This window comes from Euleptes europaea, unplaced genomic scaffold, assembly GCF_029931775.1.
Source record: "Euleptes europaea isolate rEulEur1 unplaced genomic scaffold, rEulEur1.hap1 scaffold_174, whole genome shotgun sequence".
NCBI classification, from domain to species: Eukaryota; Metazoa; Chordata; class Lepidosauria; order Squamata; family Sphaerodactylidae; genus Euleptes; species Euleptes europaea.
The window spans coordinates 12,156-28,830 of NW_026612128.1; positions in this window are offsets into that span (position 1 = coordinate 12,156).

The following is a 16,675-nucleotide window of genomic DNA, read 5'->3' on the forward strand; positions in this document are numbered from 1 at the left end:
CTGTGGTGATTTCTGGTTCTTTGGGTCAAGAGCTGACATTATGACAGCTAACCCTACAACTCTTCTTCAACGATCCCCTAGTCAGGCTAGAGCCCTGGAGGGTTCGCCTGCCACTCGGATAGGAGCTAGGAGATCGCTCTCCGAGTGAACCGGGACTACTACTTCCTGGAACCCTGGAGTCCTCATGTGGGGATCCTACCCTTCTACATTAAACATTAAACTTAGAATAATATTTGAATATATTTTTTATAATAGAGAACTTTTAATTGTAAATCAATGTGATTTTTGAGCTTGCATCCTTTTTACAAGCTGGGCAATTCTGGGGCTAATACTGTTGCTCAGAGCTACACGAATATCATCACTTGCTTCCAATCGATTTCTGGTCTTGTTCTTAATTATAAGCAAAGCAGAAAACCTTGTTCGCATAAATAAGTTGTGGAGAAGAGCATAAGATATCGCAAGGCGAATCCCCGAACTGTAGGATATGAAATTGCTTTTTTACACCAGAACTCTTCAAGAGAAACTGATTCAAATGCATCCTTACAGTGCCTATCATTTTGGAATTCAATGAGCTCTTCCTGGATTTCTTCTGCAACCTCTTCAACAGCAATACCAAAAGGATTGCGAATCAGCTTTTGGGTATCTTTTGATACGGTCTGGTTATATTCCGGGAACTTTATAACTTTCTTTCGCGGACCTTAATTTAGTTCTCGTGGATCCCTGGGGGTCCACGGACCCCCGGTTGGGAACCAGTGAATTAGATGGAAGGAGAAAGACCCTTGTTCCTAACAAACAGTGGTAGTGTGAGGAACTAAAAATATAAACAAAAAATGGGGGGGGGGAAGAGACTTTAAAGCATGACAGGGTTGCCTCTTTGCACCTGGTGGGAGGTTTTTGGGGCAGAGCCTGAGGAGGGCGGGGTTTTGGGAGGAGAGGGACTTCAATGCCATAGAGCCCAATTGCCAAAGTAGCCATTTTCTCCAGGTGAACTGATCTCTATCGGCTGCAGATCAGTTGCAATAGCAGGGGATCTCCAACCAGTACCTGGAGGTTTGCATCCCTAGTGACAGTGGATGTCAGCCGGGTTTCTGTTGTCTCCCATGCTATTGCTCTGCTCTCTGCAACTTGTCAAGAGGTGTTTCTGCTGATTATTTCATCTCTGTACAGCAAGCATAGAATACTGTCTAGCAGTTCCAGCACTGTGCTGTTGGGAATGTATTGGTGTTGAGATCTTCGGATGAGGTTGCCTGTTACTTATATGAAAAGACTGAATATGTTGTTTGCTGTGGTACAGACTGGAGAACAGTCTCCAGCAGAACTGTGTGGCCTAAACTGATTCTGCTCAAAAAATCCTTTTGGGTAATCAGGCTTCCACACACATATCACTGTAGGTACAAGTTTCACCAGAATGCCTATATGAATGCAGATGCTGTCTGTTCGTACTGTGTTGCCACCAACAGAACGTGTGTTTGAAGGCACACCCACATTCAGGTCATGTGTAAATGTTTCTTTTTCTTACGTGCTGCTAGAGTTGGAGCAGAGCCTTCACATTTTATTATATCCCCCCGCCCCTTTGCCATGCTCCATATGTTGTGCTCTGCTGTTCGAGAACAATAGTCGAAGCCTCCTGGGATGAATTTTACACCTCTAAAATCTTCTGGACTAAAATCAAGTTTCTGAAGCCTAGCGATTCAGGCATCTGGTCTGTAATGGCTGCAAGGTGAATACAAATCCCAGAGGGATGTTTTTACTGGAAACCTTCCTTTATTTTTGCTTTTTTAGTGTCATAGTTATCAAAGATCTTATTTCATTTTTCATCCCCAAATAGTACTAACCCCTTTGGTTGAAGAAGCTTGCCTCACAGATGTCCTCTGCTTTATTTTAAACATTGTTAATATCCAGGGCTTTGTGGAAACTCTGCTCTTTCACATTTGGCTTTTGACAGTTCCTGGATGAAAGACAGACAGATTTACTAGGACAGTCAACCCTCAGCAGACATCAGCTATTTCAAAACTAGCTTTTAAAGAGTCTTATTTCTAAAACAATCTCTTCTGACCCTTTCCCAATCATTTATAAATTCTATTTTAATTACTTGCCACATTCTTTCCACTTGAATAAACTTGTAATTTTTGCATGCAAAACATGTGCTGTACTGCTGAACCAAGGCCCTATCTACATTTGAGCCTCTAGTACTAAAATGATAACTCTCTTCAGATGTTCAGTCATGAATTGACTGAGCATGTGCAGAAGACAATGGGAACACCCCAATGTGTGCAGTAAGCCCCTCTGCACAGAGGCTCATATATGTGATCAGAACCCTGCTTTTTAAAGCACAATCAAAGTGAGGAGCCCACAAACATGCATTCATTGCAGATACTCAGGTAGAGTTGCCAATTCCCACTTGGGAAATTCCTAGAGATTTGGAGGCGGATCCTGGGGAAGGTGGGGTTTGGAGAGAGGAAGGAGCTTAGCAGAGATGTAATGCCATAGAGTCCACCCTTCAAGGAGCCATTTTCTCCAGGGGAACTGATCTCTGTCGTCTGGACATCAGTTGTAACCTGCGACATCTCCATCCCCCACCTGGAGGTTGGCAACCTTATCAACTCAGGTGACTACATGGATGTTGGGGGATGGGTCAACAGGTCCAATCCCACGTCCTATTGCATGCATTTAGCAAATGCACGGTTGAACGTCTGAAAAGAGCTAGTGTTCGCAGTGGAATGGAAATTTGTGAAAATGTCTAGGGAAAAAAATCTTACCCTCAGTTCTCCTTTGCCTCACTTCCCCATTGTTAATGCAGGGATAATTCAAAATGTTAATCCCACTTAACGTTTATGCGGCACTATGGAGCTCTCAAAGCACTGAAGATATATATTTTAGTCATTAGTACAAATACCTTCTTGAGTGTCCTGACACTATTACATTGCCGAGACTGAGATATTGGCTTGTCCAATCCTACCCAGAGTTCACGGCTGAAGTAAGATTTAAGGCAGGGCCCTCCCATCTCATCTAAATACGTAGCTGATGACAGCAGCCAGTTCACAAGTCACTACTGTTATCTACTGTGGGAATTCCCACATGTTCGTTGGCAATTTGCCCCACTAATGGTCTAATAAACAGTTGAGTTTGCATTATTGTTCAGCAAATAGAAGAATTTCCACATGGAGAACTTTGTTTAAATAGGTCTCTTTTTTTGCATGGGGAACATACACATGAAGCTGCTTTATACTGAATCTGAGGCCATTTCCACACTAATTATTTGTAACTTTTAATGAAACGTTTTATCTTTTTGTGTCCGCACTATTTCCCCTCTGATTGGGATCGGATACGGTTTCCAAATGTTTTATCTTCCTGTTTTGTGCAACCACTTATATGATGATGTATTCCTTTTCTCTGTTTCCAAGAAGACTTCCCCTGAGATGCAGACATGCTGAAGACCCTATTCATGTATGCAGCCCATCTCCCTCCCCTCTCCTCCCGGCAGCCATTTCCCAGCATCACATTTTTTTTTAATATGCGTTAGGACTAATGCAGCAACGTAAGAGCATTTGAGTAACCCTCCCCTTGTGCGGGGTGGCTCTCAGCTCATGCTGGAGGAGGAATGCAGCTGGTAGGAGGGGGTGTGTGCCAAAGCCTTACAACGCCCATCTGAGTCCTGGCTGGGCTTGCAGTGTTGAGCAGGCAGGCGAGCGCCCTCCAAGGCGGAGACGTTCACAAGAGGGCAAGCGTTCTGCTGCAGAGAAAAAGCTATTTGTGAAAGTTAAAAATGGTGTGTGTCATGAATTTTCCCTCACATCCCAGGAAAATAAATTGGGGGAAGTGCAGACAGAAGAGGAGATGGGGTGGGGGGGGGGAAGGAATGCGTTTCCGAGCCTTGTGGAACTACCATGAGGATACTCTGGAGTAGGTTATTGGTGCAGAAATGGCCAGCCATTGGTTCATTACGTTCAATATTGTCTACTCAGAGTGGCGGCAGCTCTCCAGGGACTCAGGTAGATGCTGAAATCATATGCAAGACTTCATTCAGAAAGGAATGAAGGGGATCTTCCATATACCATTAAAACATAATAGTTTGCAACTAAATTTGAGTATTTATTTAGGCTAAGAACATAATCTAAAACCTTCAACCATGAAGCTCATGTACAGTGCAACTTAATATCTACTAAGAGACACAGGTTCCTGTTTGGCTTGATCTGCAAACATGGAAAAATTTTGAACAAAATTATTTGCTTGGAAATTAATGTTGCAGTCCTATGCACACTTATTGGGAAGTTAGTCCCTCTGAATAAACTACATAGTATAGGGCTGTAAGTGTCCAGACCAGAATTTCCCCATAAGTAGTAGCTGCTAGTTGCTGAGCAAAACTGTAACTGCACAGTCAGGGTAGGGGGAGCACACAGGGAACTGACTAGGAGCTATGTTAGCCTATCCCCATGATGCACTGGCTGTGCACCCCAGCAGTGCCGCACCCCGGGCAAGCTGCTGCCCTGGCAGGGAAAGGGGCAGATCCAGGGACATGGCAGGAGTTGGCTGGCAGTAATGTTTCTTTTGGGAACAAGACACGACCTAAGAGACAACTACTTAAAAATATGGTCAACAATACAGCAAGACTTAAAGAGATGGGCAAAATTAAATTTATCGTGGATGGGGAGAATCACAGTTATAAAGATGAACCTACTACCAAGGCTGATATTTCTTTTTCAAATGCTTCCAATACAAATCGAGGACAAGATGTTGGGAGAGTGGCAGAGACAAATTAATAAATTTGTCTGGGCGGGAAAGAAACCAAGAATTAATTTCAGCATTATGCAAGATGAAAAGAAAAGAGGTGGACTTGCCTTGCCAAATATCAAGCTCTGCTACCAAGCAGCAGGATTATCATGGATTGAGGAGTGGATAAAAAACCCAGATCAAACAAACCTGAAGATTGAAAAGGGTACATGGAATAACAGATTTCATTATTGTCGAAGGCTTTCACGGTCAGAGTTCAGAGTTCACATGTTAACAGATCACTTCAGGATACAATGGTTCCATATTAACATACAACACCCTCATTAGCACATTATCTTGATACTTTTTGCAGGACAATGATTCAGCTCAAACCCAACCCCTTTCTGACTATATAATACTCTTCCTACACACTTGACACTGAGAGACACTGTCCTTCAGTGTTACTCCTCTGAAGACGCCTGCCACAGCTGCTGGTGAAACGTTGGGAAAAGGAAAGAAAAGGAAAGAAAATACCAAGACCACGGTCACACAGCCCGGATAACCTACAAGAACCAAAGATTTCATTATTGTTTATGGAAAGCAAAGAATTCAGAAATTTTTGGAGAGAAACATATCATTAAAGATGGATTGATGAAGATATGGCTCAGAAACAAAATAGATTAAGCAATTAATGTCCGTGGATAATGTCCCCTACAGATACATATTTAACTAAGGGAGAGAAGAAAAATACAGATATGGTAAGATATCAGGATATGTTAAATGAACAAGAAGAAATAAAATCATGGAATGAGATCAAAAAGAATAGAAACATTGGCTGGCTGACCTACCATCAAATGAATATGAAAATGCGACAAGATTGCTTTCAACAGGGGAAGGTAAGAAAGAACACCGAGTTTGAAGATTTAATTAGCAAAGAGACAGATCATATTATGGGGAAAATTTATAAACTCTTACTTAAATTTGAAACAGAGCAAGAACAAGTCAAGACATGTATGATAAAATGGATGGAAAATTTTAAAACGGAGATAACATTGCAGCAGTGGGAAAGGCTTTGGACCAAGTCAATTAAATTCACGGCCAGTAATAACCTACGTGAGAACTGGTACAAGCAATTTTTTAGATGGTAAATCACACCAATGGACATTAAAAAAATGAACGAATCATATGACTGCCGGTGCTGGAAATGTAAAGACAAAGATGGAACATACTTTCATCTGTGGTGGACATGCAAGAAAGTTAAGAAATTTTGGATACAAATTCATCAAGAAATGCAGAAAGTTTTAAGAATTAAATTTCCTTTGAACCCAGAAGCTATGTTGCTAGGAATTGAGCCAGAAAATTTGGACAGAAACCATAGAGAAATATTTGACTATCTGACAATGGCGGCTAGACTAGTACTGGCAGCATCTTGGAAACAAGAGGACATTCTAGATTTGGAAAAGTGGCAACAAAAGATGGACGAATTTACGGTGATGGCCAGACTGACCAGCTTGATGAAAGAGAAGACGATTGAAGAATCCCAAAAAATATGGGAATGTTATTTTGATTATGTTAAATGGAAAAGGTAGACTGTTAAACAGAGGAATTAGCTTATATAGCATAGAAGGAATTTATTAACCAAACTGTAGAATATAAGAACAATGTATAAGATGTTTGAAATGTAAGATGAAATAGACTCCCTGAAGGAGTTCATATTGTGTGAATTTATGTGTATGTAATTTGTCTGTTTTTCTTTGAAAATATTAATAAAATATCTTTTTTTTAAAAAAAGACACGACCTAAGTACTGGGCTGCATACTTTGGCCTAGTCTTCTGTCATGCTTTCATCAAATAGTTTCCTAGAACATTTACATTTCTCTTTGGATCACCAGCAAATTCTAGATAAAGGAAAATATTAGATTGTTAAAACAAAGATCCACTTGAACTACTGGAAATCCTAAAAGTGCTATTTTTGGTCCCTTAGATTTCACTAAACATTGTCCATATAGTTGAAAGCTCCTCCCGCCACCACCACTTATCTTTCAACTCTGCATAGCTTATAAACTTATCTTAAGGTTATTACCATTCTAATTGGCATTTTCTTAATATCTTAAATGCTTTGTCCATACCTATCGATGTTGTAAGTAAGTACAATCACATTATTCTTATGAAAATGTCTTGGTTGCTATTCAACAAAATTAGGACTGATTGAAGAAGAGGGCATCTTGCTGCTAATATTTGTACTTCCAGACGAAGTTCTATAAATTGCCATCAAGTTGTTTCTCCCCAAATTGGTTCCTGGGGGCAACCCAGAGGATACCATTTGGAAAGTTACAGCTGAAAGTGACACATGAGCAGGCCTATCAATTACTGTGGCTGCAAACCTTGATTGTAAGGGAATATTAGGCTTTTCATTAGGTGTGCTAAATGGTGGATATAAGGAGGCTATTGCTGGATGGATACAAACTGACAAGGAAGAAGTGGGCAGTTCATTGTGAGTATCTGTACTTTCAGGGGAAGTTCTATAGGTAATTGTCAAACTATTTCTCTCCAAATTGATTTCTGGTGGTGTAGGCATTGGTGATGATGCCACTGTGGAAGCTACAGCGAAAGGTGCTTCAACAGAAGAGCTTTCACTGACGGTGGTTATCAGACTGGTTTGTGAAGGAAGTTCAGGCCTCTCACTGGACATATTGAATGGAGGACAGAGTGAATGAGTGGAGACTACTGTAGGAAAGGGGTGGGCTCTGCCTGTCCACAGCTTGCTATGTCTCAGGATGAAGAGTGTGTGGAACAGGTTCAGTTGCAGGACTGGACTGGCCCTTTGTAGCCTAACTTTCATGGGTGGGCTGATACACCCATGCTTAGGGAGGTGAACACTTGACCATCTTTCCATTGATTTCTGGACTCTGATTTTTCCAGGATACAGATTACTGGAACTTCAGTATGTAAATCCACATGGCCTCTGAAAACGCAATTAGCAAAAACCAAAGGGAAAACAAAGCCAACATTCTTGCTACTGTGTGCTAACTTGCATCAAAACAATGGTGTGTATCATGGATAATCTCATTGGAACCATGAATGCTCAGAATGCTTTGCTGAATAAATTCTGAACACCTACACATGCACATTTGCTTGACCATATCCTTCTTCTCCATATCCTTCTTATAAATAAACCACTTTAATCATGGTTTATTTATAACCTATTGCCTGCCTTTTGTGTACATCTCGATTTCTACAGTTCACTAATAGGAACCTGCAAGTTTAACATAGTCACTTTGATCAGAAAGTACAACATAGGTCAGTTTTTTTGTGTATAAACATTTTGTGTATTTCCCTACAATATATTGATTAGCACTGTAATCTAAACCATATGGAGGCCTGGATAGAAACACCCTGTGCGTCATGACATTGTTTCCCCAGATGTATACAATGATTGGCCTCTAACATATGATCAGATTATGGGATTGCAGTCATAATGAAAGATGACAAAGCATCAACAAGAATAAGTCACAACTGTAGGCAGTTAATTACTTACAGGCATGAAAAATAAAGGCTTCAGCTGAGTGTGTTGCATTTCTGAGACCTTTTGATGAAGGCTATGAAACTTCTTATCCAATTTCTAAAGGGCATCATACGTGGCCTGCCATTAAATATACAAGTTTATAGAAGTCAGATGAGAAGCCATATTTAAAACCAGGCTGTGTCCAGGGCAAAAATTATTTCCAGCCCTGAAAGTATCAAATCACTGAGCATATTGTTACCAAAAAACTAGGTGGGAAAAAATCATGATTTCAGAAGATTTAAAACGGCACAATACCTGACAATAATTAAGGACTTCTGCTTAACCCTGAGTTGGAAGCTCCAGATACTATAAACACAGTGAGAATTTAAATCCAGTTATAGGACAGATTGAAAGAAAAAAGCATGAACATAAAGACTATGCAATATGGAAGAAAACATTAAAAATACTGTTCTCCAATCTATGTGTGTATGTGTGTGTGAAGTGCCATCAAGTTACAGCCGACTTATATTTTAAAGCATTTATACCCATTCATAAATCACACTTCCATCTTGGTATTCAGGCTCTGTAGTTTTCATTAATATTGACATAAAAGGTACAAATCCTTGAATTATCATAAGTACAGGACTTCTAGTTATATACCATTATTTTCTGCCTGTTGAAAGCAATGGGTTTAGACCAGAGTAAGTCTGTTTAGGATTGCTCTGTGAGAGTATTTAAAAGAGCTGTGCCATTGTGAGGAAAGACAGGGCTCAATGGTGCCACACTGTGGATAAAGAAACTCAAAACACAGCTTAGTAGGAACTGTTGTTCATGGACAGTAAACACATCTTCAGTCAAAAAAGGTTATGCCTTTTGAATTATTGTTAGACTTTTGTGCTACTATGAGATAAATAATAAATTTCAGGGGTGAGCTAATTACTTTTAAAAAATGTACTCTTAAACTCCCTACGATCCTCAAGAGAGCCAGCATGGTGTAGCAGTTAAGGTATTGGACTAGGACCTAGGAAACCCAGGTTCAAATCCCCACTTGCACCATGGAAGCTTGCTGGTTTACCTTGGGCCAGTCACACACTCTCAGCCCTGACCCTGGCTAGGATTTGGATGGGAGACCCAAGGAATACCAGGGTCATGACGCGGAGGCAGGCAACGGCAATCCACCTCTGAATGTCTCCTGCCTTGAAAACCCTAGGGGGTCACCATAAGTCAGGTGTGACTTGACGCCCCCCCATTACACAAATGTGTTTTTAACACATTTTAACACATAACACTATATATATATATATACACACACACACACACACACACACACACACACACACACACACACACACACTTTTTATTATTATTTAATAATAGAAACAGATCAGAAAAACACAGAATAGAAATGTGTGAATTACAAAATTAGACACATGACTATAGAGAGAAATATGGAGAGGCAAACAGATGTGCAAACAGTAGATAAGGAGGGTGTTTTTGGCAGGAACCACTTAGCTGGAAAGAGGTGAGGAAAGCTGCTCTTGCTTATTTTACACAGCTATGAAGGCTTAAATAGGTACTAGGAGCCTGCCCTGATCACTGCACTCATAATGTTTAGCAGTAGTTTGAATACTAAATGAGTAGTTCTTCCTCCTGCCAAAAGAGTTGCAGAAATACCTAATGGAGCAACAGCAAGAGTGATCATCCTTTTTTGGTGGACTGTAGGCAAAATTTGATTTATAACAAATGTCACTCTGCCTTTCTCCCAGTGGAGACTCAAAAGCAGCTTCCATTTTTCTTCTGCCCCCCACTTTATCACAACAACCCTGTAAGATAGCTTACAGGGTTGTTGTGATAAAGCGGGGGACAGAAGAAAAATGGAAGCTGCTTTTGAGTCTCCACTGGGAGAAAGGCAGAGTGACATTTGTTATAAATCAAATTTTGCCTGAGAGTCTGGCTGAGAGTGTGTCATCCAACCACCCTTCCATAGCAGATTGGGGATTTGAATATTAGAGACATGTGACAGGTGGCATAAAAGCTCTCTTATTACAGTTACCTATTATGGAGATAACCTGGTCCTTTCTGGTCCCTTCGTTTTTGGCACTTCAACTCCCAACATGATCCTGAGGTTGGTGGCCAATTTTCAAACATGTAGCAAACTTTTCTGATGAGTTATTCATGCCACAAACAGAATCTTAGTTTCCACTGCAAATAGCATTGAGGATAGTGGTCCTGGAGTTAACCTAGGCCAGGAAGTTCTAATTCCCTTTATTGCTGGCACTGTAACTCCCACGATCATCTTGCAGTTTGTGTCCGGTTGTGATATTTACTATATTTACTATATTGATGGTTAAGGATGTGCAGCTTGTTCCAGTATTTTTCGGGTTTGGGTTTAATAAACCTGAATTTTTTCAAAAAAACCCAAAAGCCGAATATATTGGATTCGGCTTTTTGAATAATTTGAAAGATTTTAGGTTTATTAAACCTAAACCCGAAAAATAGGTGGCTCAGAGCTGAGTGCTGGCCTCCATGGAGCCCACGTTCAGTTCTGCACCACTGGGGAGTTCAGATCACTGCTGCTTGCACATCTCATCCCCATGGGTTTTAGACCACGCTGGTGCACATCTCATCCCCAGGCAGTGCACATCTCATCCCTACAGGGTTCAGATCATGCTGCCTGATGGCCCCTGCCTCAAGGACACAACAGCTGGCTGGCAGTCTGAATCTGATCTCATCCTGCAAGTAAATAAGGGGGGAGGGAGAAGGGGAGAGAAGGGGAAAATGGTGGCAAGGCCAAAGCAGCCCTGAATAATGGCAAAAAAATTTGGCATTATTCAGATCTACTTTTTCGGCTCCCTTTTATTGCCACTATTTTTTTAACCGGTTAAAAAAAACAACCCAAAATACCGAAAAGGTATTTTTTTTGTTTTTCCCCAGTTTGGGTTTATTGAATGCACACCCCTATTGATGGTGCTATATGTTTAATGATTATTCTGTGGAATGTGTTTTCTGGAAGTATACTTTAACCTACCCACACATTATGCCTATTGTAGTCAAAAAGGGCAAGAGTCCAGTAGCACCTTAAAGACTAACAAAAATATTTTCTGGTAGGGTATGAGCTTTCGTGAGCCACAGCTCACTTCTTCAGATACAGCTAGAATGTGAATCCATCGGTCTTTAAGTAGAGGAACAGTATGTAAAGGTGCTACTGGACTCTTGCCTTTTTGACTACTGCAAACAGACTAACACGGCTACCCACTGTGAATTATGCTTATTGTCACACTTGTGCTCAATGGTGCCTCGGAGCAGGGTCACTTGTCACAGAGTAGGGTTTTTTTTGCCCACTCTCATAATCAGCTGCTGTGAAACCTTTATTCTATTATGCAGAGCTAAAGAGTACTATGTTTGAGCCCTGTAGCATAGGTGTAAACTATGGGGGGGGGGCTGAGGGGCTCGAGCCCCCCCGGGCAACCAGTGCCCACATGAGGGGCTCAGTTACAATGGTAGCTGAAGCACAGTCCTTTCCTACCTTCCTATTGTATCATATTACAATTACCATGATTCTTTGGGGTGCTGCTCCTATGTGCTAGTATGTATTTGTGTTTTTATTAAGAACTTCTACACTACCTTAAAAGACCTGTTCCTATGGCCCAAACAAAGGGCTGCTCTCTGCTGCCTGGTCCTTTTCACCTTCAGTCCCAGAGCATCTTCCTTCCTTGGTCTCTCTCTCTGTTCCTGCCTCTACTGAGCCTCCTGTAGGCAAATCTTCCCTTGGCCCTGCCTCTGCAGCCTCCTTACCTTGCAGTCTTTCCTCCCTTTGCCCAGCTGGGCTTTCCTCTTCATCCTGCCAGGTGCTGCACAGCCCCAGTCATTTTTAAACTCAGACGGGCTGGCAGTGGTGCCGGCCCCATGTACACCTACCCCTCACACTTACATTATAGTATTCAGTGTAGGTAACATTTTGCTGCAGGTAAGTAACAAGAACAAGCCATTCAATTGCAATCACATTTATTTGCAGTTTCTATGCACACTTCCTAGATAATCAAACTTTTCTGACACATTTTAGAGAGGGGGGTTCACAATGAAACGCACTGTTTTTACTAAAAAATAAATACAAGACTTAAAGTGTTGCACAGCTCTAAAATATACAAAGGCTTGGATTTAATGTAAACTTTGAAAACATTTTACAAAAGAAACCATCTTTGCAACAATTTAAAAAGTTTGTATTTACAAATATTACAAAAATACAAAATGGATGCAAGTCCATAAACCATTGTCTCTTCTGCCAGCATGAACTGGTGCTAGTACCAAAATAGTTACACTGTAACCTTCTTAATTGGTTTTTAAACTTTTAAGTCATAACCTACAGTATTTCTCTAAATCTGCCACAATCGCAGCAAATGCACTCTATCAGTGACCTTTGGCAAATGCAAACATATGCTTTATTTGCTACAGCTAATCCATAATCTTTATGTTGCCACAATATTTAAAAAAAGTTATTAAAGGAAAACAATGCAAACAGCTGCATAATTTCAAAAATTATTATCGTAACAGTGCAAACAACAGAATTTGCAAGTTGGAATTATGGTTCACAAGTTACTCACCATATGTATTTATATACCCTGTTTTAAAATGTGATGTTACTTAATTTTTATTTTGTTTTAAGGACTCTGAAGGCATACAATTACAACATATTTCCCTCAGATGGTTTCAATCCCCAAACTTTATCATCTGGATCCAGAACGCTGTATGCAGTTCTATTCATGCACAATGCCTGCTTATACATGCCATTCTCGTTCATTTCTGTGGCAGAACAGCACCATCTGCGCAAAGGGGTGTCTCTTCTCCAATTTGAGCTCCACAACTTGCTTGGTTAGGGCATTTATGGTTAAATATAATTTTTGTAAACGAAGATTTATAATCCAACTTGATTTGGGCTTTAATCTGATAAATAGAAAATAGACACACTTTGCCATAGATTTTGAGTAAACAAAATAAGTATTTCTGATACTTCTGTGAGTATTCCATCAGAAGGTGTATCATTGCCTTCTAGTTCAAGTTGTATGTATTATATATATATATATATTTATATATATATTTTTATATAGATCTCTATGGTATTAATATGAAATCAATAAATGTTTTGGAGTGTAATCCACATTGAAATAATTTGCTTCAAAGGATTGTGGATGGCACCCACAGGACTAACATCTTAGAAAAACCAATTCAGCTGTTTCTATTATAGTTGTAGCATAAAGCACTGATAGCACTTTGAACAAATGAATTTGGCACCCTGATCCTAAACGTTTGCTTGTTAACAATAAAGCTCCTCAGATTGTGCACCCCAGTCCAATCACACATCTGGAGGCGTAGACAGTTGTAGAATCAGGCTATAAGAGTGCTACTGGCAGTAATTTTAAGAAAAAATGATCTGAAATGGCACTTTTGCCTCCCATAATTTTTTATTCTTTTTTGTACAAAAAATTAACCACTATATGGATCTTGTTAATTCACCACTGCATCCCATTTCACTTGCTTCTAGACCACTTTTTAGAGCTTGCCTACTAGCTACAATTGGTAAGGCTTGCTTCCAACACTAACTCCTTCAAAATATTGTCGAAGGCTTTCACGGTCAGAGTTCATTGGTTCTTGTAGGTTATCCGGGCTGTGTGACCGTGGTCTTGGTCTTTTCTTTCCTGACGTTTCGCCAGCAGCTGTGGCAGGCATCTTCAGAGGAGTAACACTGAAGGACAGTGTCTCTGAAGATGCCTTCCACAGCTGCTGGCGTCAGGAAAGAAAATACCAAGACCACGGTCACACAGCCCGGATAACCTACAAGAACCAACTAACTCCTTCCTTCTTTAAACATCTCTGCCCAAGCTTGAAGCTTAAATAGGCCTTTATTGCTAGCTGGCACACCATTCTTAAACATTGTTCCAACACCACTGCCTCTTCCCACCTGCAAAACTCTTCTATGATGTACCAGAATATTGTCATAGCTGGTGCTGATGCATTAGCTTGGTTGTGCAGATGGCCCGTTCTAATTATTATTTGCCATCATGGCAAGTCTTAGAACTTGGGCAAGTAATCTCCTGTCCTCGTTGCTCTTTTTCACACATGCTGACCATTCATTTCTTGCTGTACTGGAGGACAGTAAACATGCTTACACCTACTTGCATGCTTTTCATGAGCCCCCTGATTAGAACTGAGGCTAAATGTTATTAATTTAAATAATGTATGTAATTAAAGATTTATCTTAAGACAGCTCATGAGCGAAATAAACTGCCCCCTACTCCTACTTCACTTTCATTCCTATTATAACTTTACTTCTCCTTGAAGCCAGCTTGCTGCTTATTACCAGCTTCATTCATTCAGTCATTCTGCTCAACACGTACTCCACACCATGTTCCTTTTCAAAGCTCTTCTCTGCACTGAACTTTCCTGCATTCAAAAACATATTCCACAGTTAATATCTATGGGCTGTGTTCTACAAACCTGGGCCTAAACATTCACCTAGTTTGTTGGGTACATACTTCAATAATTAATGCATCTGGGGAAAACATTCTGCTTTCAAAAAATAACTTTATTTTGTACATATGACAATGATTTTTAAACCCCCTAATTGCGGTTTGTTCTATCAACATGTTTTTGCTTTTAGATTTCTCAATTCAAGTAGCTTCAAGTAATCCAGCTTTTGTTTCCCTGCCTTCATTTATTTGTTATTTTCTCATTCCTTTTCTACCCCACCCCTATATATCCCACCCTGTCAAGCCCAGGATAGAATGAAACTGAGCTTGTATGTGGCCTGTGTAATGTACCGGAGAGTTTCTCCTCATCAAGCTGAATAAGCTATAGAAAGAATGCATATACACACACTTATTTTTTCAGCTATTTGTTTTCACAGTGTCATTTCCCTAAATATTTAGGTAGCATGAATGTTGTCAGCACAAAGCTTCACTGAAAGGTTATTACACAATTTTATTGATAAATCAACAGCATTTGTTCATGCTTAATAGCTATTTTATGAACATGAAACTAATTCAGTTTCAAGACTGTAATTACCAGGCTATGACTAGGTCTCCCATCAACCTAATAATGATATGAAAATAATACAGTTTCCTCATATTTGTCATAATTACAATCATCAACCAAATTAGGTGCCAAATATCACACTAAAGCACGACAGCTTGGGGCTTTGCAATACATTTTTTTCTATTATAAATGTACTTTTGATCCTGAACAACTATTAATAAGTTACGGTGCTACTACAGACTTAAATGTGGTCAACTGAGAAAGGCTCCCCCCACGGAAGCCTGGGAATTATAGTTGAATGAAGGGGCTGAGAATCTCCAAGTGCTCATAAAGATGGCTATCATGGATTAGTTATTTTAGCATGTTTTTGCTACTGAGGTGACGTCTGTATTTTTGCTGCAACATACTGACAAAACTGTGCCTTTAAAATTATTACTGGGTTGTTAAATATGACAGTGAGATTAGTTTTGTTATTTCACTGCATGCATATGTTTAGTTGCACCATCTGTTTAATCATCTCATATTACAGTTCCTTCATGTAGTTCAAGGCAGCATATGTAACCTTATCCAATTTCATCTTTACAACCAACTAGTTAGGTAACATTGCAAAATAGTGATATGCCCCGTGTCACCCACTGAGCTTCATGGCTAAGGAGACTTGAACTCAGGTCTTCCTGTGCTGCACCACACTGGTTCACATTGTGCATGTGCGTTAAGTGCCGTCAAGTCACTTCTGACTCATGGCGACCCTATGAATCAATATCCTCCAAAACATCCTATCATGAGCAGCCTTGCTCAGGTCTTGCAAACTGAAGGCTGTGGCTTCCTTTATAAAGTCAATCCATCTCATGTTGGGTCTTCTTCCTCTTTTCCTGCTGCCCTCAACGTTTCCTAGCATTGTCTTTACCAGTGACTCTGTCTTCTCATAATGGTCTACATTAGTGACTTTGACTAAGGAATTAGAACACGGCAATTATTCTGTTAAACTAGGATTAAAAGATGTGATTTTTTTGGGTAGGGTGTGAGACAGAATTGCATGACCATTGCCGTTAAAACAGGCTATGCGCTTATTTTTGTGGGTTTTTTTTAAAGTTCAGGAGAAATCCTTTTAACATATGTAAAATAATCTTTGTCCAGGCACAGCAGCAATTCCATGGATACAATGTTAACAGTGTCTACATGGCATGTTTTAATTGGTTGATTTTTGATAGAATTACAAAAATTTTGTCTATTGGCTAACTAAAAATGATCTCTTGACGTTGTCATGGTCAAAGAAGGTGTTTGGAGCTGCTCTGTGTAATACCACCACCACTAATAAACATTCTGTGCTATTGATTCTGCATCTCATCTATTATTTGGGGCCTGAAGGTCGGCTGGTTCAGGTGGAACTACATAACAGCGGAAACCATCCATGTACCGAACAGTTTATGG